The following is a 26,845-nucleotide window of genomic DNA, read 5'->3' as shown; positions in this document are numbered from 1 at the left end:
TGTACTGGCCACGAATCAACCAAGATGTGACAAATGAGGTGTCAAACTGCACAATATGCCTGAAATATCGAGCAAGCAATCCGGTAGAACCACTAAAGCCACACCCAGCACCAGAGAGACCTTACCAGAAGGTAGGCGCTGACCTATTCGTATGTCAAGGGAAGGACTATCTTGTCGTCACAGACTATTACTCCCTGTATCCAGAGGCTTGTAGACTGTACACCGCCACAGCAGAAGCTGTGATAAGAAGTATGAAAGCCATATTCTCCAGACATGGCGTGGCAAGCGAGGTCTTCACAGACAACGGACCCCAGTTTAACAATGCAAATTTCCGACACTTTGCCAAAGAGTGGGACTTTGTCCACACAACGTCAAGTCCTCACTATCCACAGTCCAATGGACTAGTGGAAAAATCGGTCCAGACAGTGAAAAGACTGATGTACAAGGCAAAAGACAGTGGAACTGACTTCTACCAAAGCATGCTTGTATACCGCACAACGCCGCTCGAGTGTGGTATGTCACCAGCCGAACTCCTGATGGGACGTCAGCTTAGGTCAAACCTACCCATCCCGGAGAACCTCCTGAAAACAAAAGAGGGGGAGAAAGTGAGGAAGTTCAAAGAGCAACAGAAAGAAAAGCAAAAGTACTACTATGACAGAGGAACACAAAACCTACCTGAACTCCACACTGGTGACCAAGTAAGGTTGAAAGACAAAACAAACACATGGACTCAGAAGGGAACTGTCCTGAGTGAAGTTCAACCAAGATCATACACCATTCAGACAGATGAGGGTGCTGTTCTGAGAAGAAATCATCGAGATCTTCTCATGGGACCAGCCACAGCAGGTCAAGAGACTGATACTGGTGAACAACCTGATCACACAGCTGAGAACCAATCATCTGAGGCAACAACTCAGATTCAAGGACAATCAATCAGAAAATCCTCAAGACACGTGAAGCCTCCTGAGAGACTCATTGAGCAAATTTAAGGACTATTGTTAAAGAAGGAAGTAATGTTATCACAGAAATCACAGAAATCACAGAAACCCCACAGTGCAGATAGAGGCCATTTCGGCCCATCGAGCCTGCACCGACACATATCCCACCCGATCCCCGTAACACCTACACCAACACATATCCCACCCTATCCCCGTAACCCCACATATTTAATCCCCCTAACACTAAGGGTCAATTTATCATAGCCAATCAACCTAACCCGCACATCTTTGGACTGTGGGAGGAAACCGAGCACCCGGAGGAAACCCACGCAAACACAGGGAGAATGTGCAAACTCCACACAGACAGTTGCCCAAGGCCGGATTCGAACCCGGGTCCCTGGTGCTGTGAGGCAACAGTGCTAACCACTATGCCACCGTGTCTGCCCTCTTATTCTTTCTTCAAGTTCTAGTGTATTGACATATTTCATGTGAACACACAAAGCAAGGGTAAAAAACCTTGATCATGATAATGATAATGTAAGTTCATTAAATGTTGTTAGTTAAAAGTAAAATACTTTTGTTTTAAGAAAGGGAGATGTAATGATATCAGCAAATAGTGATGATATTTGTCTGTGTTTGATTACTTATGCCTTACAGCATATTTGTCTGTGTTTTTGATTACTTGTGCCTGACCAGCAGAGGTCATGTGAGAGACAAGCAGTCCAGAGGAGTTTTACTTTCAGTCTCATTCTAGATGCATCACAGTATAGTGTGTTCTGTAAAAAGCTGTAGAAAGTCTTGAACAAGACTTTAGATTAAACAACATTCTCTTTCAGAAATGAGTCTTTATTGAACCCAAAAAGAAATCAAAACACTCACCTCTACTCCAATCTCCTCTCCTCCTCTCCCCTCTCCTACTCTCCCCCCTCCTCTCCTCCCCCTCCCCTTCACTCCCATCTCCTCCTCTCCCCCCCTCCTCTCCCCTCCCCTCTGCTCACTACTCCTCCTCTCCGCTCCTCTCTCCTCCTCTCCCCTTCCCTCCCTCCCCTCCTCTCCCCTACCCTCTCCTCCTCTTCCCTCCCCTCTCCTCCTCTTCCCTCTGCTCTCCTCCTCTCCTCTCCTCTATCCTCCCCTCCTGCCCTCCCCCAGCCTCTGTGTTTGGTGCCGGCACTGTCCAGTGTACACTGTCCACAATCTCCTCCCCTCCCCTCTCCCTCCCTCGCCCTCCCCTCCCCTCTCCTCCTCTCCTCTCTTCCCCTCCCCTCTCCTCCCCTCCCCTCTCCTCCCCTCTCCTACCCTCGCCTCTCCTCTCCTTCCCTCACCTCTCCTCTGCCTCCCCCTATCCTCCCCTCCCCTCTCTCCTCCTCTCCTCCCCTCCACCCCCTCCCCTCTCCACCCCTCCTCTCTCCACCCCTCCTCTTCTCTCCACACTCTCCCCTCTCCCCTCTCCCTCTCTCCTCCCCCTCTCTTCCCCCTCCCTCTCTCCTCCCCCTCTCCTCCCCCTCCCCCTCTCCCCCTCTCCTCCCCCTCCCCCTCTCCCCCTCTCCTCCTCTCTCCTCTCCTCCTCTCCCCACTCCTCCTCTTCCCTCCCCTCCCCTCCCCTCCCCACTCCTCCTCTTCCCTCCCCTCCCCCCCTCCCCTCCCCTCTCTTCCTCTCCCCTCCCCTCTCCTCCTCTCCCTTCCCCACTCCTCCTCTCCTCTCCCCTCCCCTCCCCTCTCCTTCTCTCTCCTCCTCTCCCCTCCCCTCTCCTCCTCTCCCCTCCCCTCCGCTCTCATCCTCTCCTCTCCCCTCCCCTCTGCTCCTCTCCCCTCTCCTCCTCTCCCCTCCCCTCCTCTCCCCTCCCCTCTCCTCCTCTCCCATCCCCTCTCCTCCTCTCCCCTCCCCTCCCCTTCCCTCCTCTCCTCTCCCCTTCCCTCCCCCTCCTCTCCCCTCCCCTCTCCTCCTCTCCCGTCCCCTCTCCTCCTCTCCCGTCCCCTCTCCTCCTCTCCCCTCCCCTCCCCTCCCCTCCTCCTCCTCTCCCCTCCCCTTCCCTCTCCTCCTCTCCCCTCCCCTCCCCTTCCCTCCCCTCCCCTCTCCTCCTCTCCCGTCCCCTCTCCTCCTCTCCCCTCCCCTCCCCTCTCCTCCTCTCCCGTCCCCTCTCCTCCTCTCCCCTCCACTCCCCCTCCTCTCCTCCCCCCTCATCTCTCCCTCATCTGCCCCCCTCCCCTCCTCTCCCCTCCCCTCCCCTCCTCTCCCCTCGAGTGTACACTGTCCACAATCTACTCCCTTGACTCAGCCCCATCGCTCACCATGTTCCTCTCTTTGTTTCCTGTGTGTTCGCCCTCACTCTCCAGACACCTGTTTACTCTCTCTGCCTTCTACACTGGGGCCACTTCCTTTCTCACTGATATGTGGCGCTAGATGTTCATGTCTGTCACCTGTCACTGAAGACCTGATCGAGCTGTCTCTCTGGACTCTCACACACCCTGCTCCTTGAACTCTTTACTCTGCCTCCCCGAGCAGTTGACAGCAGTCTGATCAGCTCTTTCCTCAGCACTGACACTGGCTCCGGCTGCTGCCTTTAAGAAAGTGTTTCCTGTTTTAGGTCGGACTGTCAGCACCCTCCACAAACGAGCACAGAGAGAGAGCTCCGTTTTTCAGGTCAATGCAGAGCGTGCAGTGAGGTAAGTGTAAAATATCCGAGTAAAAATACAGAGACACAGAGAGAGAGAGAGGCAGAGAGAGATAGACAGACAGACAGGGAGACAGAGCGAGAGACAGAGAGAGAGAGAGAGAGAGAGACAGACAGACAGACAGAGAGAGAGAGACAGCGAGAGACAAACAGACAGAGAGAGACAGGGAGACACAGAGAGAGACAGACAGACAGAGAGAGATAGAGAGAGAGAGATAGAGAGAGAGCAGGAAGAGACAGCGACCCAGAGAGAGAGACAGAGAGAGTGAGAGAGAGAGAGAGAGAGAGTCAGACGGGGAGAGACAGTGACTCAGAGAGAGAGAGACAGAGAGAGTGAGAGAGAGAGAGAGAGAGAGACAGACGGGGAGAGACAGTGACCCAGAGAGAGAGACAGAGAGAGTGAGAGACAGAGAGAGAGAGATAGAGAGAGAGGCGGGAGAGACAGTGACCCAGAGAGAGAGACAGAGAGAGTGAGAGAGAGCGAGAGAGAGAGAGACAGACAGCCAGTGAGAGAGAGTGAGAGAGAGAGAGAGAGAGTGAGAGTGAGAGTGAGAGAGAGACAGAGAGAGAGAGAGAGACAGGCAGTGAGCGAGAGAATGAGTGGGCAGTAAGGTGGCAAATGGAGTATAATATAGGGAAATGTGAGGTTAATCTGTGGAACGTCACTCTGTCAGTGAAATGGAATCTGTGGACTGTCAGTGTGAACTAGAATCTGTGGACAGTCACTCTCAGTGTGAACTAGAATTTGTGGACAGTCACTCTCAGTGTGAGATAGAATCTGTGGACTGCCACTCCGTCAGTGTGAACTAGAATTTGTGAACTGTCACTCGATCAGTGTGAACTAGAATCCGTGGACAGTCACTCTCACTGTGAACTAGAATCTGTGGACCGCCACTCCGTCAGTGTGAACTAGAATCTGTGAAATGTCACTCCATCAGTGTGAACTAGAATCTGTGGACAGTCACTCTCAGTGTGAACTAGAATCTGTGGACAGTCACTCTCAGTGTGAACTAGAATCTGTGGACTGTCACACTGTCAGTGAACTAGAATCTGTGGACTGGCACTCCGTCAGTGTGAACTAGAATCTGTGGACTGTCACTCTGTCAGTGTGAACTAGAATCTGTGGACAGTCACTCTCTCAGTGTGAACTAGAATCTGTGGACAGTCACTCTCAGTGTGAACTAGAATCTGTGGACTGTCACTCTCAGTGTGAACTAGAACCTGTGGACTGTCACTCTGTCAGTGTGAACTAGAATCTGTGGACAGTAACTCTCAGTGTGAACTAGAATCTGTGGAATGTCACTCTCAGTGTGAACTAGAATCTGTGGACTGTCACTCTGTCAGTGTGAACTAGAATCTGTGGACTGTCACTCCATCAGTGTGAAATAGAATCTGTGGACTGTCTCTCTCAGTGTGAACTAGAATCTGTGGACTGTCACTCTGTCAGTGTGGACTAGAATCTGTGGACTGTCACTCCATCAGTGTGAAATAGAATCTGTGGACTGTCTCTCTCAGTGTGAACTAGAATCTGTGGACTGTCACTCTGTCAGTGTAAACTAGAATCTGTGGACTGTCACTCTGTCAGTGTGAACTAGAATCTGTGAACTGTCACTCCATCAGTGTGAACTAGAATCTGTGGACAGTCACTCTCAGTGTGAACTAGAATCTGTGGACAGTCACTCTCAGTGTGAACTAGAATCTGTGGACTGTCACACTGTCAGTGAACTAGAATCTGTGGACTGGCACTCCGTCAGTGTGAACTAGAATCTGTGGACTGTCACTCTATCAGTGTGAACTAGAATCTGTGGACAGTCACTGTCAGTGTGAACTAGAATCGGTGGACTGTCACTCTGTCAGTGTGAACTAGAATCTATGGACAGTCTCTCTCAGTGTAAACTAGAATCTGTGGACTGTCACTCTGTCAGTGTGAACTAGAATCTGTGGACTGTCACTCTCTCAGTGTAAACTAGAATCTATGGACTGTCACTCTGTCTGTGTGAACTAGAATATGTGGACAGTATCTCTCAGTGTGAACTAGAATCTGTGGAATGTCACTCTCAGTGTGAAATAGAATCTGTGGACTGTCTCTGTCAGTGTGAACTAGAAACTGTGGACTGTCACTCTGTCAGTGTGAACTAGAATCTGTGGACTGTCACTCCATCAGTGTGAACTAGAATCTGTGGACTGTCTCTCTCAGTGTGAACTAGAATCTGTGGACTATCACTCTGTCAGTGTGAACAAGAATCTGTGGACTGTCACTCTGTCAGTGTGAACTAGAATCTGTGAACTGTCACTCCATCAGTGTGAACTAGAATCTGTGGACAGTCACTCTCAGTGTGAACTAGAATCTGTGGACTGTCACTCTGTCAGTGTGAACTAGATTCTGTGGACTGTCACTCTCTCAGTGTAAACTAGAATCTGTGGACTGTCAGTCTGTCTGTGTGAACTAGAATCTGTGGACTGTCACTCTGTCAGTGAGAACTAGAATCTTTGGACTGTCAGTGTGAGCTAGAACCTGTGGACCGTCACTCTGTCAATGTGACCTAGAATCTGTGGACTGCCACTCCGTCAGTGTAAACTAGAGTCTGTGGACTGTCACTCCGTCAGTGTAAACTAGATTCGATGGACTGACACTCCGTCAGTGTAAACTAGACTCTGTGGACTGTCACTCTGTCAGTGTGAACTAGAATCTGTGGACAGTCTCTCAGTGTGAACTAGAATCTGTTGACTGTCACTTTTTCAGTGTCAACTAGAATCTGTGGACTGTCACTCCGTCAGTGTAAACTAGAATCTGTGGACCGTCACTCCGTCAGTGTAAACTAGAATCTGTGGACTGTCACTCTCAGTGTGAACTAGAATCTGTGGACTGTCACTCTGTCAGTGTGAACTAGAATCAGTGGACTGTCACTCTCAGTGTAAACTAGAATCTGTGGACTGCCACTCCTACAGAGTGAACTAGAATCTGTGGACTGTCACTCTGTCAATGTGGACTAGAACCTGTGGACTTTCACTCTGTCAGTGTGAACAAGAATCTGTGGACTGTCACTCTGTCAGTGTGAACTAGAATCAGTGGACTGTCACTCTCAGTGTAAACTAGAATCTGTGGACTGCCACTCCTACAGAGTGAACTAGAATCTGTTGACTGTCATTCTTTCAGTGTGAACTAGAATCTGTGGACTTTCACTCTGTCAGTGTGAACAAGAATCTGTGGACTGTCACTCTGTCAGTGTGAACTAGAAACTGTGGACTGTCACTCCGTCAGTGTGAACTAGAATCTGTGGACTGTCACTCTCAGTGTAAACTAGAATCTGTGGACTGTCACTCTCAGTGTAAATGAGAATCTGTGGACTGTCACTCTGTCAGTTTGAACTAGAATCAGTGGATTGTCACTCTCAGTGTAAACTAGAATCTGTGGACTGTCACTCCGTCAGTGTGAAATAGAATCTGTGGACTGTCACTCTGTCAGTGTGAACGAGAATCAGTGGACTGTCACTCTCAGTGTAAACTAGAATCTGTGGACTGTCACTCTGTCAGTGTGAAATAGAATCTATGGTCTGTCACGCTCAGTTTGAACTAGAATCTGTGGACTGTCACTCTGTCAGTGTGAACTAGAATCTGTGGACAGTCTCTCTCAGTGTGAACTAGAATCTGTGGACTGTCACTCTCTCAGTGTGAACTAGAATCTGTGGACAGTCACTCTCAGTGTGAACTAGAATCTGTGGTCTGTCACGCTCAGTTTGAACTAGAATCTGTGGACTGTCACTCTGTCAGTGTGAACTAGAATCTGTGGACTGTCTCTCTCAGTGTGAACTAGAATCTGTGGACTGTCACTCTCTCAGTGTGAACTAGATTCTGTGGACTGTCACTCTGTCAGTGTGAACTAGAATCTGTGGACTGTCACTCTGTCAGTGTGAACTAGAATCTGTGGACAGTCTCTCTCAGTGTGAACTAGAATCTGTGGACTGTCACTCTGTCAGTGTGAACTGGAATCTGTGGACAGTCACTCTCAGTGTGAACTAGATTCTGTGGACTGTCACTCTGTCAGTGTGAACTGGAATCTGTGGACAGTCACTCTCAGTGTGAACTAGATTCTGTGGACTGTCAGTCTGTCAGTGTGAACTAGAATCTGTGGACTGTCACTCCGTCAGTGTGAACTAGAATCTGTTGACAGTCACTCTCAGTGTGAACTAGAGTCTGTGGACTGTCACTCTGTCAGTGTGAACTAGAATCTGTGGAAGGTCACTGTCAGTGTGAACTAGAATCTGTGGACTGTCACTCTGTCAGTTTGAACTAGAATCTGTGGATTGTCACTCTGTCAGCGTGAACTAGAATCTGTGGACTGTCACTCTCAGTGTAAACTAGAATCTGTGGACTGTCACTCTGTCAGTGTGAACTAGAATGTGTGGACTGTTACTCCGTCAGTGTGAACTAGAATCTGTGGACAGTCACTCTGTCAGTGTGAACGAGAGTCTGTGGACTCTCACTCTGTCAGTGTGAACTATAATCTGTGGACTGTCACTCCGTCAGTGTGAACTAGAATCTGTGGACTGTCACTCTCAGTGTGAACTAGAATCTGTGGACAGTCTTTCAGTGTGAACTAGAACCTGTGGACTGTCACTCCATCAGTGTAAACTAGAATCTGTGAACTGTCACTCCGTCAGTGTAAACTAGATTCTGTGGACGGTCACTCTGTCAGTGTGAACTAGAAACTGTGGACAGTCACTCTCAGTGTGAACCAGAATCTGTGGACTGTCACTCTGTCAGTTTGAACTCGAATCTGTGGACTGTCACTCTGTCAGTGTGAACTAGAATCTTTGGATTGTCTCTCTCAGTGTAAACTAGAATCTGTGGACTGTCACTCTGTCAGTGTGAACTAGAATCTGTGGACAGTCTCTCTCAGTGTGAACTAGAATCTGTGGACAGTCACTCTCAGTGTGAACTAGAATCTGTGGACTGTCACTCCGTCAGTGAACTAGAATCTGTGGACTGTCACTGTCAATGTGAACTAGAATCTGTGGACTCTCACTCCGTCAGTGTGAACTAGAATCTGTGGACTGTCACTCTCAGTGTGAACTAGAATCTGTGGACTGTCACTCTGTCAGTGTGAACTAGAATCTGTGGACAGTCTCTCTCAGTGTGAACTAGAATCTGTGGACAGTCTCTCTCAGTGTGAACTAGAATCTGTGGACTGACACTCTGTCAGTGTGAACTAGAATCTGTGGACCATCACTCTGTCAGTGTGAACTAGAATCTGTGGACTTCCACTCTGTCAGTGTGAACTAGGATCTGTGGGCTGTCACTCTGTCAGTGTGAACTAGAATCTGTGGACTGTTACTCTCACTGTAAACTAGAATCTGTGGACAGTCACTCTGTCTGTGTGAACTAGAATCTTTGGACTGTCACTTTGTCAGTGTGAACTAGAATCTGTGGACAGTCACTCTGTCAGTGTGAACTAGAATCTGTGGACTGTCACTCTCAGTGTGAACCAGAATCTGTGGACTGTGACTCTCAGTGTGAACTAGAATCTGTGGACTGTCACTCTGTCAGTGTGAACTAGAATCTGTGGACTGTCACTCCGTCAGTGTGAACTAGAATCTGTGGACTGTCACTCTCAGTTTGAACTAGAATCTGTGGACTGTCACTCTGTCAGTGTGAACTAGAATCTTTGGACTGTCACTCTGTCAGTGTGAATTAGAATCTGTGGACTGTTACTCCATCAGTGTGAACTAGAATCTGTGGACTATCGCTCTGTCAGTGTGAACTAGAATCTGTGGACTCTCACTCCGTCAGTGTGAACTAGAATCTGTGGACTGTCACTCTCAGTTTGAACTAGAATCTGTGGACTGTCACTCTGTCAGTGTGAACTAGAATCTGTGGACAGTCTCTCTCAGTGTGAACTAGAATCTGGGGACTGTCACTCTGTCAGTGTGAACTAGAATCTGTGGACTGTCACTCTGTAAGTGTGAACTAGAATCTGTGGACTGTCTCTCTCAGTGTGAACTAGAATCTGTGGACTGTCACTCCATCAGTGTGAACTAGAATCTGTGGACAGTCACTCTCAGTGTAAACTAGAATCTGTGGACTGTCACTCTGTCAGTGAACTAGAATTTGTGGACTGTCACTCTGTCAGTGTGAACTAGGATCTTCGGGCTGTCACTCTGTCAGTGTGAACTAGAATCTGTGGACTGTCTCTCTGTCAGTGTGAACTAGAATCTGTGGACTGTCACTCTCAGTGTAAACTAGAATCTGTGCACTGTCACTCTCAGTGTGAACTAGAATCTGTGGACAGTCACTCTGTCAGTGTGAACTAGAATCTGTGGACAGTCACTCTCAGTGTAAACTAGAATCTGTGGATTGTCACTCTGTCAGTGCGAACTAGAATCTGTGGACAGTCACTCTCAGTGTAAACTAGAATCTGTGGACTCTCACACTGCCAGTGTGAACTAGAATTTGTGGAACATCACTCTGTCAGTGAACTAGAATCTGTGGACTGTCACTCTGTCAGTGAACTAGAATCTGTGGACTGTCACTCTCAGTGTGAACTAGAATCTGTGGAGTGTCACTCTGTCAGTGTGAACTAGTATCTGTGGACTGTCACTCTCAGTGTGAACTAGAATCTGTGGACTGTCACTCTGTCAGTGTGAATTAGAATCTGTGGACTGTCACTCTCAGTGTGAACTAGAATCTGTGGACAGTCACTCTCAGTGTGAACTAGAATCTGTGGACTGTCACTCCGTCAGTGAACTAGAATCTGTGGACTGTCACTGTCAATGTGAACTAGAATCTGTGGACTCTCACTCCGTCAGTGTGAACTAGAATCTGTGGACTGTCACTCTCAGTGTGAACTAGAATCTGTGGAATGTCACTCTGTCAGTGTGAACTAGAATCTGTGGACAGTCTCTCTCAGTGTGAACTAGAATCTGTGGACAGTCTCTCTCAGTGTGAACTAGAATCTGTGGACTGACACTCTGTCAGTGTGAACTAGAATCTGTGGACCATCACTCTGTCAGTGTGAACTAGAATCTGTGGACTTCCACTCTGTCAGTGTGAACTAGGATCTGTGGGCTGTCACTCTGTCAGTGTGAACTAGAATCTGTGGACTGTTACTCTCACTGTAAACTAGAATCTGTGGACAGTCACTCTGTCTGTGTGAACTAGAATCTTTGGACTGTCACTTTGTCAGTGTGAACTAGAATCTGTGGACAGTCACTCTGTCAGTGTGAACTAGAATCTGTGGACTGTCACTCTCAGTGTGAACCAGAATCTGTGGACTGTGACTCTCAGTGTGAACTAGAATCTGTGGACTGTCACTCTGTCAGTGTGAACTAGAATCTGTGGACTGTCACTCCGTCAGTGTGAACTAGAATCTGTGGACTGTCACTCTCAGTTTGAACTAGAATCTGTGGACTGTCACTCTGTCAGTGTGAACTAGAATCTTTGGACTGTCACTCTGTCAGTGTGAATTAGAATCTGTGGACTGTTACTCCATCAGTGTGAACTAGAATCTGTGGACTATCGCTCTGTCAGTGTGAACTAGAATCTGTGGACTCTCACTCCGTCAGTGTGAACTAGAATCTGTGGACTGTCACTCTCAGTTTGAACTAGAATCTGTGGACTGTCACTCTGTCAGTGTGAACTAGAATCTGTGGACAGTCTCTCTCAGTGTGAACTAGAATCTGGGGACTGTCACTCTGTCAGTGTGAACTAGAATCTGTGGACTGTCACTCTGTAAGTGTGAACTAGAATCTGTGGACTGTCTCTCTCAGTGTGAACTAGAATCTGTGGACTGTCACTCCATCAGTGTGAACTAGAATCTGTGGACAGTCACTCTCAGTGTAAACTAGAATCTGTGGACTGTCACTCTGTCAGTGAACTAGAATTTGTGGACTGTCACTCTGTCAGTGTGAACTAGGATCTTCGGGCTGTCACTCTGTCAGTGTGAACTAGAATCTGTGGACTGTCTCTCTGTCAGTGTGAACTAGAATCTGTGGACTGTCACTCTCAGTGTAAACTAGAATCTGTGCACTGTCACTCTCAGTGTGAACTAGAATCTGTGGACAGTCACTCTGTCAGTGTGAACTAGAATCTGTGGACAGTCACTCTCAGTGTAAACTAGAATCTGTGGATTGTCACTCTGTCAGTGCGAACTAGAATCTGTGGACAGTCACTCTCAGTGTAAACTAGAATCTGTGGACTCTCACACTGCCAGTGTGAACTAGAATTTGTGGAACATCACTCTGTCAGTGAACTAGAATCTGTGGACTGTCACTCTGTCAGTGAACTAGAATCTGTGGACTGTCACTCTCAGTGTGAACTAGAATCTGTGGAGTGTCTCTCTGTCAGTGTGAACTAGTATCTGTGGACTGTCACTCTCAGTGTGAACTAGAATCTGTGGACTGTCACTCTGTCAGTGTGAATTAGAATCTGTGGACTGTCACTCTCAGTGTGAACTAGAATCTGTGGACTGTCACTCTCAGTGTGAACTAGAATCTGTGGACTGTCTCTCCGTCAGTGAACTAGAATCTGTGGACTGTCACTCTCTCAGTGTGAACTAGATACTTTGGACTGTCACTCTGTCAGTGTGAATTAGAATCTGTGGACTGTCACTCTATCAGTGTGAACTAGAATCTGTGGTCTGTCACTCTCAGTTTGAACTAGAATCTGTGGACTGTCACTCTGTCAGTGTGAACTAGAATCTGTGGACAGTCTCTCTCAGTGTGAACTAGAATCTGTGGACAGTCTCTCTCAGTGTGAACTTGAATCTGGGGACTGTCACTCTGTCAGTGTGAACTAGAATCTGTGGACTGTCACTCTGTCAGTATGAATTAGAATCTGTGGACTGTCTCACTCAGTGTGAACTAGAATCTGTGCACTGTCACTCTCAGTGTGAACTAGAATCTGTGGACAGTCACTCTGTCAGTGCGAACTAGAATCTGTGGACAGTCACTCTCAGTGTAAACTAGAATCTGTGGACTGTCACACTGTCAGTGTGAACTAGAATTTGTGGAACATCGCCCTGTCAGTGAACTAGAATCTGTGGACTGTCACTCTGTCAGTGAACTAGAATCTGTGGACTGTCACTCTGCCAGTGTGAACTAGAATCTGTGGGCTGTCACTCTGTCAGTGTGAACTAGAATCTGTGGACTGTCTCTCTGTCAGTGTGAACTAGAATCTGTGGACTGTCACTCTCAGTGTAAACTAGAATCTGTGGACTGTCACTCTCAGTGTAAACTAGAATATGTGGACAGTTACTCTGTCAGTGTGAAATAGAATCTTTGGACTGTCACTCTGTCAGTGTGAACTAGAATCTGTGGGCAGTCACTCCCAGTGTAAACTAGAATCTGTGGGCTGTCACTCTGTCAGTGAACTAGATTCTGTGGACTGTCAGTCTGTCAGTGTGAACTAGAATCTGTGGACTGTCACTCCGTCAGTGTGAACTAGAATCTGTTGACAGTCACTCTCAGTGTGAACTAGAGTCTGTGGACTGTCACTCTGTCAGTGTGAACTAGAATCTGTGGAAGGTCACTCTGTCAGTGTGAACTAGAATCTGTGGACTGTCACTCTGTCAGTTTGAACTAGAATCTGTGGATTGTCACTCTGTCAGCGTGAACTAGAATCTGTGGACTGTCACTCTCAGTGTAAACTAGAATCTGTGGACTGTCACTCTGTCAGTGTGAACTAGAATGTGTGGACTGTTACTCCATCAGTGTGAACTAGAATCTGTGGACAGTCACTCTGTCAGTGTGAACTAGAGTCTGTGGACTCTCACTCTGTCAGTGTGAACTAGAATCTGTGGACTGTCACTCCATCAGTGTGAACTAGAATCTGTGGACTGTCACTCTCAGTGTGAACTAGAATCTGTGGACAGTCTTTCAGTGTGAACTAGAACCTGTGGACTGTCACTCCATCAGTGTAAACTAGAATCTGTGAACTGTCACTCCGTCAGTGTAAACTAGACTCTGTGGACGGTCACTCTGTCAGTGTGAACTAGAAACTGTGGACAGTCACTCTCAGTGTGAACCAGAATCTGTGGACTGTCACTCTGTCAGTTTGAACTCGAATCTGTGGACTGTCACTCTGTCAGTGTGAACTAGAATCTTTGGATTGTCTCTCTCAGTGTAAACGAGAATCTGTGGACTGTCACTCTGTCAGTGTGAACTAGAATCTGTGGACAGTCACTCTCAGTGTGAACTAGAATCTGTGGACTGTCACTCCATCAGTGAATTAGAATCTGTGGACTGTCACTGTCAATGTGAACTAGAATCTGTGGACTCTCACTCCGTCAGTGTGAACTAGAATCTGTGGACTGTCACTCTCAGTGTGAACTAGAATCTGTGGACTGTCACTCTGTCAGTGTGAACTAGAATCTGTGGACAGTCTCTCTCAGTGTGAACTAGAATCTGTGGACAGTCTCTCTCAGTGTGAACTAGAATCTGTGGACTGACACTCTGTCAGTGTGAACTAGAATCTGTGGACTTCCACTCTGTCAGTGTGAACTAGGATCTGTGGGCTGTCACTCTGTCAGTGTGAACTAGAATCTGTGGACTGTTACTCTCACTGTAAACTAGAATCTGTGGACAGTCACTCTGTCTGTGTGAACTAGAATCTTTGGACTGTCACTTTGTCAGTGTGAACTAGAATCTGTGGACAGTCACTCTGTCAGTGTGAACTAGAATCTGTGGACTGTCACTCTCAGTGTGAACCAGAATCTGTGGACTGTGACTCTCAGTGTGAACTAGAATCTGTGGACTGTCACTCTGTCAGTGTGAACTAGAATCTGTGGACTGTCACTCTGTCAGTGTGAATTAGAATCTGTTGACAGTCACTCTCTCAGTGTGAACTAGATTCTTTGGACTGTCACTCTGTCAGTGTGAATTAGAATCAGTGGACTGTTACTCCATCAGTGTGAACTAGAATCTGTGGACTATCGCTCTGTCAGTGTGAACTAGAATCTGTGGACTCTCACTCCGTCAGTGTGAACTAGAATCTGTGGACTGTCACTCTCAGTTTGAACTAGAATCTGTGGACTGTCACTCTGTCAGTGTGAACTAGAATCTGCGGACAGTCTCTCTCAGTGTGAACTAGAATCTGTGGACAGTCTCTCTCAGTGTGAACTAGAATCTGGGGACTGTCACTCTGTCAGTGTGAACTAGAATCTGTGGACTGTCACTCTGTAAGTGTGAACTAGAATCTGTGGACTGTCTCTCTCAGTGTGAACTAGAATCTGTGGACTGTCACTCCATCAGTGTGAACTAGAATCTGTGGACAGTCACTCTCAGTGTAAACTAGAATCTGTGGACTGTCACTCTGTCAGTGAACTAGAATTTGTGGACTGTCACTCTGTCAGTGTGAACTAGGATCTTCGGGCTGTCACTCTGTCAGTGTGAACTAGAATCTGTGGACTGTCTCTCTGTCAGTGTGAACTAGAATCTGTGGACTGTCACTCTCAGTGTAAACTAGAATCTGTGCACTGTCACTCTCAGTGTGAACTAGAATCTGTGGACAGTCACTCTGTCAGTGTGAACTAGAATCTGTGGACAGTCACTCTCAGTGTAAACTAGAATCTGTGGATTGTCACTCTGTCAGTGCGAACTAGAATCTGTGGACAGTCACTCTCAGTGTAAACTAGAATCTGTGGACTCTCACACTGCCAGTGTGAACTAGAATTTGTGGAACATCACTCTGTCAGTGAACTAGAATCTGTGGACTGTCACTCTGTCAGTGAACTAGAATCTGTGGACTGTCACTCTCAGTGTGAACTAGAATCTGTGGACTGTCACTCTGGCAGTGTGAACTAGAATCTGTGGAGTGTCACTCTGTCAGTGTGAACTAGTATCTGTGGACTGTCACTCTCAGTGTGAACTAGAATCTGTGGACTGTCACTCTGGCAGTGTGAACTAGAATCTGTGGACTGTCACTCTGTCAGTGTGAATTAGAATCTGTGGACTGTCACTCTCAGTGTGAACTAGAATCTGTGGACTGTCACTCTCAGTGTGAACTAGAATCTGTGGACTGTCTCTCCGTCAGTGAACTAGAATCTGTGGACTGTCACTCTCTCAGTGTGAACTAGATACTTTGGACTGTCACTCTGTCAGTGTGAATTAGAATCTGTGGACTGTCACTCTATCAGTGTGAACTAGAATCTGTGGACTGTCACTCTCAGTTTGAACTAGAATCTGTGGACTGTCACTCTGTCAGTGTGAACTAGAATCTGTGGACAGTCTCTCTCAGTGTGAACTAGAATCTGTGGACAGTCTCTCTCAGTGTGAAATTGAATCTGGGGACTGTCACTCTGTCAGTGTGAACTAGAATCTGTGGACTGTCACTCTGTCAGTATGAACTAGAATCTGTGGACTGTCTCACTCAGTGTGAACTAGAATCTGTGCACTGTCACTCTCAGTGTGAACTAGAATCTGTGGACAGTCACTCTGTCAGTGCGAACTAGAATCTGTGGACAGTCACTCTCAGTGTAAACTAGAATCTGTGGACTGTCACACTGACAGTGTGAACTAGAATTTGTGGAACATCGCTCTGTCAGTGAACTAGAATCTGTGGACTGTCACTCTGTCAGTGAATTAGAATCTGTGGACTGTCACTCTGCCAGTGTGAACTAGAATCTGTGGACCATCACTCTGTCAGTGTGAACTAGAATCTGTGGACTTCCACTCTGTCAGTGTGAATTAGGATCTGTGGGCTGTCACTCTGTCAGTGTGAACTAGAATCTGTGGACTGTTACTCTCACTGTAAACTAGAATCTGTGGACAGTCACTCTGTCTGTGTGAACTAGAATCTTTGGACTGTCACTTTGTCAGTGTGAACTAGAATCTGTGGACAGTCACTCTGTCAGTGTGAACTAGAATCTGTGGACTGTCACTCTCAGTGTGAACTAGAATCTGTGGACAGTCTCTCTCAGTGTGAACTAGAATCTGTGGACTGACACTCTGTCAGTGTGAACTAGAATCTGTGGACCATCACTCTGTCAGTGTGAACTAGAATCTGTGGACTTCCACTCTGTCAGTGTGAACTAGGATCTGTGGGCTGTCACTGTCAATGTGAACTAGAATCTGTGGACTCTCACTCCGTCAGTGTGAACTAGAATCTGTGGACTGTCACTCTCAGTGTGAACTAGAATCTGTGGACTGTCACTCTGTCAGTGTGAACTAGAATCTGTGGACAGTCTCTCTCAGTGTGAACTAGAATCTGTGGACTGTCTCTCTCAGTGTGAACTAGAATCTGTGGACTGACACTCTGTCAGTGTGAACTAGAATCTGTGGACCATCACTCTGTCAGTGTGAACTAGAATCTGTGGACTTCCACTCTGTCAGTGTGAACTAGGATCTGTGGGCTGTCACTCTGTCAGTGTGAACTAGAATCTGTGGACTGTTACTCTCACTGTAAACTAGAATCTGTGGACAGTCACTCTGTCTGTGTGAACTAGAATCTTTGGACTGTCACTTTGTCAGTGTGAACTAGAATCTGTGGACAGTCACTCTGTCAGTGTGAACTAGAATCTGTGGACTGTCACTCTCAGTGTGAACCAGAATCTGTGGACTGTGACTCTCAGTGTGAACTAGAATCTGTGGACTGTCACTCTGTCAGTGTGAACTAGAATCTGTGGACTGTCACTCCGTCAGTGTGAACTAGAATCTGTGGACTGTCACTCTCAGTTTGAACTAGAATCTGTGGACTGTCACTCTGTCAGTGTGAACTAGAATCTTTGGACTGTCACTCTGTCAGTGTGAATTAGAATCTGTGGACTGTTACTCCATCAGTGTGAACTAGAATCTGTGGACTATCGCTCTGTCAGTGTGAACTAGAATCTGTGGACTCTCACTCCGTCAGTGTGAACTAGAATCTGTGGACTGTCACTCTCAGTTTGAACTAGAATCTGTGGACTGTCACTCTGTCAGTGTGAACTAGAATCTGTGGACAGTCTCTCTCAGTGTGAACTAGAATCTGGGGACTGTCACTCTGTCAGTGTGAACTAGAATCTGTGGACTGTCACTCTGTAAGTGTGAACTAGAATCTGTGGACTGTCTCTCTCTGTGTGAACTAGAATCTGTGGACTGTCACTCCATCAGTGTGAACTAGAATCTGTGGACAGTCACTCTCAGTGTAAACTAGAATCTGTGGACTGTCACTCTGTCAGTGAACTAGAATTTGTGGACTGTCACTCTGTCAGTGTGAACTAGGATCTTCGGGCTGTCACTCTGTCAGTGTGAACTAGAATCTGTGGACTGTCTCTCTGTCAGTGTGAACTAGAATCTGTGGACTGTCACTCTCAGTGTAAACTAGAATCTGTGCACTGTCACTCTCAGTGTGAACTAGAATCTGTGGACAGTCACTCTGTCAGTGTGAACTAGAATCTGTGGACAGTCACTCTCAGTGTAAACTAGAATCTGTGGATTGTCACTCTGTCAGTGCGAACTAGAATCTGTGGACAGTCACTCTCAGTGTAAACTAGAATCTGTGGACTCTCACACTGCCAGTGTGAACTAGAATTTGTGGAACATCACTCTGTCAGTGAACTAGAATCTGTGGACTGTCACTCTGTCAGTGAACTAGAATCTGTGGACTGTCACTCTCAGTGTGAACTAGAATCTGTGGAGTGTCACTCTGTCAGTGTGAACTAGTATCTGTGGACTGTCACTCTCAGTGTGAACTAGAATCTGTGGACTGTCACTCTGTCAGTGTGAATTAGAATCTGTGGACTGTCACTCTCAGTGTGAACTAGAATCTGTGGACAGTCACTCTCAGTGTGAACTAGAATCTGTGGACTGTCACTCCGTCAGTGAACTAGAATCTGTGGACTGTCACTGTCAATGTGAACTAGAATCTGTGGACTCTCACTCCGTCAGTGTGAACTAGAATCTGTGGACTGTCACTCTCAGTGTGAACTAGAATCTGTGGACTGTCACTCTGTCAGTGTGAACTAGAATCTGTGGACAGTCTCTCTCAGTGTGAACTAGAATCTGTGGACAGTCTCTCTCAGTGTGAACTAGAATCTGTGGACTGACACTCTGTCAGTGTGAACTAGAATCTGTGGACCATCACTCTGTCAGTGTGAACTAGAATCTGTGGACTTCCACTCTGTCAGTGTGAACTAGGATCTGTGGGCTGTCACTCTGTCAGTGTGAACTAGAATCTGTGGACTGTTACTCTCACTGTAAACTAGAATCTGTGGACAGTCACTCTGTCTGTGTGAACTAGAATCTTTGGACTGTCACTTTGTCAGTGTGAACTAGAATCTGTGGACAGTCACTCTGTCAGTGTGAACTAGAATCTGTGGACTGTCACTCTCAGTGTGAACCAGAATCTGTGGACTGTGACTCTCAGTGTGAACTAGAATCTGTGGACTGTCACTCTGTCAGTGTGAACTAGAATCTGTGGACTGTCACTCCGTCAGTGTGAACTAGAATCTGTGGACTGTCACTCTCAGTTTGAACTAGAATCTGTGGACTGTCACTCTGTCAGTGTGAACTAGAATCTTTGGACTGTCACTCTGTCAGTGTGAATTAGAATCTGCGGACTGTTACTCCATCAGTGTGAACTAGAATCTGTGGACTATCGCTCTGTCAGTGTGAACTAGAATCTGTGGACTCTCACTCCGTCAGTGTGAACTAGAATCTGTGGACTGTCACTCTCAGTTTGAACTAGAAACTGTGGACTGTCACTCTGTCAGTGTGAACTAGAATCTGTGGACAGTCTCTCTCAGTGTGAACTAGAATCTGGGGACTGTCACTCTGTCAGTGTGAACTAGAATCTGTGGACTGTCACTCTGTAAGTGTGAACTAGAATCTGTGGACTGTCTCTCTCAGTGTGAACTAGAATCTGTGGACTGTCACTCCATCAGTGTGAACTAGAATCTGTGGACAGTCACTCTCAGTGTAAACTAGAATCTGTGGACTGTCACTCTGTCAGTGAACTAGAATTTGTGGACTGTCACTCTGTCAGTGTGAACTAGGATCTTCGGGCTGTCACTCTGTCAGTGTGAACTAGAATCTGTGGACTGTCTCTCTGTCAGTGTGAACTAGAATCTGTGGACTGTCACTCTCAGTGTAAACTAGAATCTGTGCACTGTCACTCTCAGTGTGAACTAGAATCTGTGGACAGTCACTCTGTCAGTGTGAACTAGAATCTGTGGACAATCACTCTCAGTGTAAACTAGAATCTGTGGATTGTTACTCTGTCAGTGCGAACTAGAATCTGTGGACAGTCACTCTCAGTGTAAACTAGAATCTGTGGACTCTCACACTGCCAGTGTGAACTAGAATTTGTGGAACATCACTCTGTCAGTGAACTAGAATCTGTGGACTGTCACTCTGTCAGTGAACTAGAATCTGTGGACTGTCACTCTCAGTGTGAACTAGAATCTGTGGAGTGTCACTCTGTCAGTGTGAACTAGTATCTGTGGACTGTCACTCTCAGTGTGAACTAGAATCTGTGGACTGTCACTCTGTCAGTGTGAATTAGAATCTGTGGACTGTCACTCTCAGTGTGAACTAGAATCTGTGGACTGTCACTCTCAGTGTGAACTAGAATCTGTGGACTGTCTCTCCGTCAGTGAACTAGAATCTGTGGACTGTCACTCTCTCAGTGTGAACTAGATACTTTGGACTGTCACTCTGTCAGTGTGAATTAGAATCTGTGGACTGTCACTCTATCAGTGTGAACTAGAATCTGTGGTCTGTCACTCTCAGTTTGAACTAGAATCTGTGGACTGTCACTCTGTCAGTGTGAACTAGAATCTGTGGACAGTCTCTCTCAGTGTGAACTAGAATCTGTGGACAGTCTCTCTCAGTGTGAACTTGAATCTGGGGACTGTCACTCTGTCAGTGTGAACTAGAATCTGTGGACTGTCACTCTGTCAGTATGAATTAGAATCTGTGGACTGTCTCACTCAGTGTGAACTAGAATCTGTGCACTGTCACTCTCAGTGTGAACTAGAATCTGTGGACAGTCACTCTGTCAGTGCGAACTAGAATCTGTGGACAGTCACTCTCAGTGTAAACTAGAATCTGTGGACTGTCACACTGTCAGTGTGAACTAGAATTTGTGGAACATCGCCCTGTCAGTGAACTAGAATCTGTGGACTGTCACTCTGTCAGTGAACTAGAATCTGTGGACTGTCACTCTGCCAGTGTGAACTAGAATCTGTGGGCTGTCACTCTGTCAGTGTGAACTAGAATCTGTGGACTGTCTCTCTGTCAGTGTGAACTAGAATCTGTGGACTGTCACTCTCAGTGTAAACTAGAATCTGTGGACTGTCACTCTCAGTGTAAACTAGAATATGTGGACAGTTACTCTGTCAGTGTGAACTAGAATCTGTGGAAGGTCACTCTGTCAGTGTGAACTAGAATCTGTGGACTGTCACTCTGTCAGTTTGAACTAGAATCTGTGGATTGTCACTCTGTCAGCGTGTACTAGAATCTGTGGACTGTCACTCTCAGTGTAAACTAGAATCTGTGGACTGTCACTCTGTCAGTGTGAACTAGAATGTGTGGACTGTTACTCCATCAGTGTGAACTAGAATCTGTGGACAGTCACTCTGTCAGTGTGAACTAGAGTCTGTGGACTCTCACTCTGTCAGTGTGAACTAGAATCTGTGGACTGTCACTCCATCAGTGTGAACTAGAATCTGTGGACTGTCACTCTCAGTGTGAACTAGAATCTGTGGACAGTCTTTCAGTGTGAACTAGAACCTGTGGACTGTCACTCCATCAGTGTAAACTAGAATCTGTGAACTGTCACTCCGTCAGTGTAAACTAGACTCTGTGGACGGTCACTCTGTCAGTGTGAACTAGAAACTGTGGACAGTCACTCTCAGTGTGAACCAGAATCTGTGGACTGTCACTCTGTCAGTTTGAATTCGAATCTGTGGACTGTCACTCTGTCAGTGTGAACTAGAATCTTTGGACAGTCACTCTCAGTGTAAACTAGAATCTGTGCACTGTCACTCTCAGTGTGAACTAGAATCTGTGGACAGTCACTCTGTCAGTGTGAACTAGAATCTGTGGACAGTCACTCTCAGTGTAAACTAGAATCTGTGGATTGTCACTCTGTCAGTGCGAACTAGAATCTGTGGACAGTCACTCTCAGTGTAAACTAGAATCTGTGGACTCTCACACTGCCAGTGTGAACTAGAATTTGTGGAACATCACTCTGTCAGTGAACTAGAATCTGTGGACTGTCACTCTGTCAGTGAACTAGAATCTGTGGACTGTCACTCTCAGTGTGAACTAGAATCTGTGGACTGTCACTCTGGCAGTGTGAACTAGAATCTGTGGAGTGTCACTCTGTCAGTGTGAACTAGTATCTGTGGACTGTCACTCTCAGTGTGAACTAGAATCTGTGGACTGTCACTCTGGCAGTGTGAACTAGAATCTGTGGACTGTCACTCTGTCAGTGTGAATTAGAATCTGTGGACTGTCACTCTCAGTGTGAACTAGAATCTGTGGACTGTCACTCTCAGTGTGAACTAGAATCTGTGGACTGTCTCTCCGTCAGTGAACTAGAATCTGTGGACTGTCACTCTCTCAGTGTGAACTAGATACTTTGGACTGTCACTCTGTCAGTGTGAATTAGAATCTGTGGACTGTCACTCTATCAGTGTGAACTAGAATCTGTGGACTGTCACTCTCAGTTTGAACTAGAATCTGTGGACTGTCACTCTGTCAGTGTGAACTAGAATCTGTGGACAGTCTCTCTCAGTGTGAACTAGAATCTGTGGACAGTCTCTCTCAGTGTGAAATTGAATCTGGGGACTGTCACTCTGTCAGTGTGAACTAGAATCTGTGGACTGTCACTCTGTCAGTATGAACTAGAATCTGTGGACTGTCTCACTCAGTGTGAACTAGAATCTGTGCACTGTCACTCTCAGTGTGAACTAGAATCTGTGGACAGTCACTCTGTCAGTGCGAACTAGAATCTGTGGACAGTCACTCTCAGTGTAAACTAGAATCTGTGGACTGTCACACTGACAGTGTGAACTAGAATTTGTGGAACATCGCTCTGTCAGTGAACTAGAATCTGTGGACTGTCACTCTGTCAGTGAATTAGAATCTGTGGACTGTCACTCTGCCAGTGTGAACTAGAATCTGTGGGCTGTCACTCTGTCAGTGTGAACTAGAATCTGTGGACTGTCTCTCTGTCAGTGTGAACTAGAATCTGTGGACTTTCACTCTCAGTGTAAACTAGAATATGTGGACAGTCACTCTGTCAGTGTGAAATAGAATCTTTGGACTGTCACTCTGTCAGTGTGAACTAGAATCTGTGGGCAGTCACTCTCAGTGTAAACTAGAATCTGTGGACTCTCACACTGTCAGTGTGAACTAGAATTTGTGGAACATCACTCTGTCAGTGTGAACTAGAATCTGTGGACTTCCACTCTGTCAGTGTGAACTAGGATCTGTGGGCTGTCACTCTGTCAGTGTGAACTAGAATCTGTGGACTGTTACTCTCACTGTAAACTAGAATCTGTGGACAGTCACTCTGTCTGTGTGAACTAGAATCTTTGGACTGTCACTTTGTCAGTGTGAACTAGAATCTGTGGACAGTCACTCTGTCAGTGTGAACTAGAATCTGTGGACTGTCACTCTCAGTGTGAACCAGAATCTGTGGACTGTGACTCTCAGTGTGAACTAGAATCTGTGGACTGTCACTCTGTCAGTGTGAACTAGAATCTGTGGACTGTCACTCTGTCAGTGTGAATTAGAATCTGTTGACAGTCACTCTCTCAGTGTGAACTAGATTCTTTGGACTGTCACTCTGTCAGTGTGAATTAGAATCTGTGGACTGTTACTCCATCAGTGTGAACTAGAATCTGTGGACTATCGCTCTGTCAGTGTGAACTAGAATCTGTGGACTCTCACTCCGTCAGTGTGAACTAGAATCTGTGGACTGTCACTCTCAGTTTGAACTAGAATCTGTGGACTGTCACTCTGTCAGTGTGAACTAGAATCTGCGGACAGTCTCTCTCAGTGTGAACTAGAATCTGTGGACAGTCTCTCTCAGTGTGAACTAGAATCTGGGGACTGTCACTCTGTCAGTGTGAACTAGAATCTGTGGACTGTCACTCTGTAAGTGTGAACTAGAATCTGTGGACTGTCTCTCTCAGTGTGAACTAGAATCTGTGGACTGTCACTCCATCAGTGTGAACTAGAATCTGTGGACAGTCACTCTCAGTGTAAACTAGAATCTGTGGACTGTCACTCTGTCAGTGAACTAGAATTTGTGGACTGTCACTCTGTCAGTGTGAACTAGGATCTTCGGGCTGTCACTCTGTCAGTGTGAACTAGAATCTGTGGACTGTCTCTCTGTCAGTGTGAACTAGAATCTGTGGACTGTCACTCTCAGTGTAAACTAGAATCTGTGCACTGTCACTCTCAGTGTGAACTAGAATCTGTGGACAGTCACTCTGTCAGTGTGAACTAGAATCTGTGGACAGTCACTCTCAGTGTAAACTAGAATCTGTGGATTGTCACTCTGTCAGTGCGAACTAGAATCTGTGGACAGTCACTCTCAGTGTAAACTAGAATCTGTGGACTCTCACACTGCCAGTGTGAACTAGAATTTGTGGTACATCATTCTGTCAGTGAACTAGAATCTGTGGACTGTCACTCTGTCAGTGAACTAGAATCTGTGGACTGTCACTCTCAGTGTGAACTAGAATCTGTGGACTGTCACTCTGGCAGTGTGAACTAGAATCTGTGGAGTGTCACTCTGTCAGTGTGAACTAGTATCTGTGGACTGTCACTCTCAGTGTGAACTAGAATCTGTGGACTGTCACTCTGGCAGTGTGAACTAGAATCTGTGGACTGTCACTCTGTCAGTGTGAATTAGAATCTGTGGACTGTCACTCTCAGTGTGAACTAGAATCTGTGGACTGTCACTCTCAGTGTGAACTAGAATCTGTGGACTGTCTCTCCGTCAGTGAACTAGAATCTGTGGACTGTCACTCTCTCAGTGTGAACTAGATACTTTGGACTGTCACTCTGTCAGTGTGAATTAGAATCTGTGGACTGTCACTCTATCAGTGTGAACTAGAATCTGTGGACTGTCACTCTCAGTTTGAACTAGAATCTGTGGACTGTCACTCTGTCAGTGTGAACTAGAATCTGTGGACAGTCTCTCTCAGTGTGAACTAGAATCTGTGGACAGTCTCTCTCAGTGTGAAATTGAATCTGGGGACTGTCACTCTGTCAGTGTGAACTAGAATCTGTGGACTGTCACTCTGTCAGTATGAACTAGAATCTGTGGACTGTCTCACTCAGTGTGAACTAGAATCTGTGCACTGTCACTCTCAGTGTAAACTAGAATCTGTGGACTGTCACACTGACAGTGTGAACTAGAATTTGTGGAACATCGCTCTGTCAGTGAACTAGAATCTGTGGACTGTCACTCTGTCAGTGAATTAGAATCTGTGGACTGTCACTCTGCCAGTGTGAACTAGAATCTGTGGGCTGTCACTCTGTCAGTGTGAACTAGAATCTGTGGACTGTCTCTCTGTCAGTGTGAACTAGAATCTGTGGACTGTCACTCTGTCAGTATGAACTAGAATCTGTGGACTGTCTCACTCAGTGTGAACTAGAATCTGTGCACTGTCACTCTCAGTGTGAACTAGAATCTGTGGACAGTCACTCTGTCAGTGCGAACTAGAATCTGTGGACAGTCTCTCTCAGTGTGAAATTGAATCTGGGGACTGTCACTCTGTCAGTGTGAACTAGAATCTGTGGACTGTCACTCTGTCAGTATGAACTAGAATCTGTGGACTGTCTCACTCAGTGTGAACTAGAATCTGTGCACTGTCACTCTCAGTGTGAACTAGAATCTGTGGACAGTCACTCTGTCAGTGCGAACTAGAATCTGTGGACAGTCACTCTCAGTGTAAACTAGAATCTGTGGACTGTCACACTGACAGTGTGAACTAGAATTTGTGGAACATCGCTCTGTCAGTGAACTAGAATCTGTGGACTGTCACTCTGTCAGTGAATTAGAATCTGTGGACTGTCACTCTGCCAGTGTGAACTAGAATCTGTGGGCTGTCACTCTGTCAGTGTGAACTAGAATCTGTGGACTGTCTCTCTGTCAGTGTGAACTAGAATCTGTGGACTTTCACTCTCAGTGTAAACTAGAATATGTGGACAGTCACTCTGTCAGTGTGAAATAGAATCTTTGGACTGTCACTCTGTCAGTGTGAACTAGAATCTGTGGGCAGTCACTCTCAGTGTAAACTAGAATCTGTGGACTCTCACACTGTCAGTGTGAACTAGAATTTGTGGAACATCACTCTGTCAGTGTGAACTAGAATCTGTGGACTTCCACTCTGTCAGTGTGAACTAGGATCTGTGGGCTGTCACTCTGTCAGTGTGAACTAGAATCTGTGGACTGTTACTCTCACTGTAAACTAGAATCTGTGGACAGTCACTCTGTCTGTGTGAACTAGAATATTTGGACTGTCACTTTGTCAGTGTGAACTAGAATCTGTGGACAGTCACTCTGTCAGTGTGAACTAGAATCTGTGGACTGTCACTCTCAGTGTGAACCAGAATCTGTGGACTGTGACTCTCAGTGTGAACTAGAATCTGTGGACTGTCACTCTGTCAGTGTGAACTAGAATCTGTGGACTGTCACTCTGTCAGTGTGAATTAGAATCTGTTGACAGTCACTCTCTCAGTGTGAACTAGATTCTTTGGACTGTCACTCTGTCAGTGTGAATTAGAATCTGTGGACTGTTACTCCATCAGTGTGAACTAGAATCTGTGGACTATCGCTCTGTCAGTGTGAACTAGAATCTGTGGACTCTCACTCCGTCAGTGTGAACTAGAATCTGTGGACTGTCACTCTCAGTTTGAACTAGAATCTGTGGATTGTCACTCTGTCAGTGTGAACTAGAATCTGCGGACAGTCTCTCTCAGTGTGAACTAGAATCTGTGGACAGTCTCTCTCAGTGTGAACTAGAATCTGGGGACTGTCACTCTGTCAGTGTGAACTAGAATCTGTGGACTGTCACTCTGTAAGTGTGAACTAGAATCTGTGGACTGTCTCTCTCAGTGTGAACTAGAATCTGTGGACTGTCACTCCATCAGTGTGAACTAGAATCTGTGGACAGTCACTCTCAGTGTAAACTAGAATCTGTGGACTGTCACTCTGTCAGTGAACTAGAATTTGTGGACTGTCACTCTGTCAGTGTGAACTAGGATCTTCGGGCTGTCACTCTGTCAGTGTGAACTAGAA

The 26,845-nt window shown here is 46.4% G+C and overlaps 1 protein-coding gene across 1 annotated transcript in view; it reads left to right on the top strand.

The window, feature by feature from the left end:
- Positions 1-3,317: 3,317 nt before the first annotated feature.
- LOC147090031 (lysophosphatidic acid receptor 6-like) overlaps positions 3,318-26,845 on the top strand; it is a 91,991-nt gene continuing 68,463 nt past the window's right edge. Inside the window, exon 1 of the mRNA XM_085977119.1 lies at positions 3,318-3,602. The gene's annotated coding sequence lies outside the window, so the exon portion shown is untranslated. The remainder of the gene's footprint in view (positions 3,603-26,845) is intronic.

Source organism: Somniosus microcephalus, unplaced genomic scaffold, assembly GCF_052327205.1.
Source record: "Somniosus microcephalus isolate GS21.2 unplaced genomic scaffold, FLI_Smic_1.0 unresolved_chr4, whole genome shotgun sequence".
Classification (NCBI taxonomy): domain Eukaryota; kingdom Metazoa; phylum Chordata; class Chondrichthyes; order Squaliformes; family Somniosidae; genus Somniosus; species Somniosus microcephalus.
This window is presented reverse-complemented; position numbering and strand designations above follow the sequence as displayed.